At 42.0% G+C, this 2,500-nt stretch overlaps 1 protein-coding gene across 3 annotated transcripts in view; it reads left to right on the top strand.

Annotated features, from left to right (window-relative positions):
* Positions 1–2,500, top strand: part of dachc (dachshund c) — a 39,959-nt gene that overhangs the window by 17,886 nt on the left and 19,573 nt on the right. The window lies entirely within an intron of this gene.

The raw sequence follows: 2,500 nt of genomic DNA, 5'->3' as shown, positions 1-2,500 counted from the left end.
AACTAACTTATTGTTATAGATTTTTTCAATATTATTTTTTGAAACCTCCCAGTTTAATTGAAGTCCCCTATTCTCTCACGTAGTGCACAGTAAGCAGATTTGACCGAGAAATGCGTAGAAAATGAGGTCGCGACCCGTGCGGTCTAAAGAATGGGAAAATGAGGCCAAGAAGTCAGAGGGAGAGGGAGAAGTGTGAATAAGATTACTGAGGCTTTACCCACAAATGCTAATCAGGAAAGATTTTTTTAACCTCAGCAATTTAGACTCCCTGTAACCTTGAGCGCACAGCACTGCCCAGGAATACTAATACTAATGTGTGTGTGTGTGTGTGTGTGTGTGTGTGAGAAAGAGAGAGAGAAAGAGGGAGAGAGGGAGGGAGAGAGAGAGGGAGGGAGAGATGCTGAGCACAGAGTTATGACCCCCTCTCCGCCCTCCTCTCTCTCTACTACTGTTTTTTCTTTTGACACATTGGCCTCTCTGTCCATCTCTCTGTGTAGACCAGCCTGTCTGTCTTCCTCTACTCATCTCCCTCTATTTCTCTCTCACACACACACACACCCTCCCTCTCTCTCTCTTTCTCTCACTCTCTCTCTATCTCTCTCTTTCTCTCACCTTCCAGCTACCCCCTACCCCCTCGTCGGCTCTAGTCTGACTTCAGTGCCATACTGGTGTGTTCTCTGGGAGTTGATTGACATGATGAGGTCTGTGTGTGTGTGCGCGGCTGCAGACGGTTGGTTCACATAACCGCCGCTGTCACTCACACATGAGCCGCTGCTAGACGGCTGATACTCGGGTGATGTGAGCCTCACCGGGCACCGTGGAGCACACCTGAGCGTCAACACACCTGAAACCTCATATGCAGTACGGCGCTGCCCTGCTGCTCAGCCAGCTCTGCGGCCCTTTCAGTTACAGGAGAGCTGTTTTAAACCGTGTTGTTTTAAATATTTTGTTTGAAAAAATATGTAAAAACAAATATTTTGGTTTGTGTCAGTTAAATGCATTATTAAAGCCCAGAGGAAAGCTATAGGAGCCTGCACCCATACATTAACACAGCATATTTATGAATTTACATACATATTTATATTTGTACAGTATATGTATATACTATTTATATTTATATGTACAGTATATCTGTGTGCCATGTTTTTACTACTACTCTACAGGACTGTGCAAATTGTCCCTCAGGGACAAATAAAGTCTTTTGAATTTAATTGGACACACGCGCACACACACACACACACACACACACACACGAAGCAGTGGGCAGCCACTTCAACTGCCGTACCCAGGGAATAGTTGAGGGTTAGATGCCACTTAAGCCATAGATGCTGAGGGTAGAGAAAACATTGTTAATTCACTCCCCCCACCCCCAGTTTTTACCAGCAGGAGATTGAGTTTGAAGGTTCTTATTTACTTTCTCTGTTGTAATTTGAGTTATCAGTCTACTGTCACTTAAAATCAAGAAAAAACAGTTGTATGTGAATGAATCACATGGTATTTCTTTGAGATGATTGAGATAATTACATAAATGCTTGAGTTTGAGCTCTTTCAAGTTCAACTTGACTCTCCTTTGCCAAACAGGAAGTGAACTCATCCTCAGTAGTGATTAACAGGATATTTGTTCAACTTTATTCTTTGTGGACTTTTCTAGATGAAACCAAAAGTAATCCCAATCCTGTCCAGCCCATTCGGTCAACAGAAGTAACCCAGGCTTTACTTTTATTTACATTCTGTATTATAAGTGCAGTAAAAAAAATAATTGAATTCATTTCCCACACTACAAGTTCTGTTTTCAGTAACTGAACTAACAATAACTTTTGTTTTCATTAGGAACAATGCAGTTGATTGCTCACAATAGTGTCCATACATATTTGGACCCAGGATATCCATTCTTGGCTTCAAGAAGGTGCAGGAAGAATCTTTTCATGTAGCACTGACCTTGCTTACAGATGAATAAATTATGCACAGGCATATGCTTAGACGGCTGTTCTTTTTAAAGGTATATGATGATTTTCACTAACTTCCTAGAAAAGGCACAGGCATTGTTTTTAGAGCCAGCTACTGTTTGAGTACGCCCACATCTTTGAACTCACCATGCTGTGATCTGTGATCCTCTTCCCTGTAATGGGATCAACAGGAAACTAATGTTTTGGCCTGCTGTTTGCCTTTACCTGAAGTGGCACAAATGATTAGAATAAACAGGAAAAAACAAAACAAAAGGAGAACAGGAAGGTGCTAATCGCCATGAGTGCATCTTGATTGGGCTCTTGTGAATGAGTGGAGATGATGTTGATTAGGCTTATGTGTATGGATGGCTCAGAGCAAAATCGCCTCCTGTTTGTGTGGACATGTTTTCCTCTAGATGCGTAAACAGAAAGCTTGGGTACAACTGAATGGCATTTGAACACAGGATGATATGTGTGTGTGTGTGCGTTTGTTAGGGTATGTTTTTCTCTCGGCAAGTTGTTTATGTGACTTTAATTTTGCAGCTCTCTTGTGC

This window comes from Alosa sapidissima, chromosome 23 (assembly GCF_018492685.1).
Source record: "Alosa sapidissima isolate fAloSap1 chromosome 23, fAloSap1.pri, whole genome shotgun sequence".
NCBI classification, from domain to species: Eukaryota; Metazoa; Chordata; class Actinopteri; order Clupeiformes; family Clupeidae; genus Alosa; species Alosa sapidissima.
Note: the sequence above shows the minus strand (reverse complement) of the source record. Positions and strands in the feature narration are given on the sequence as shown.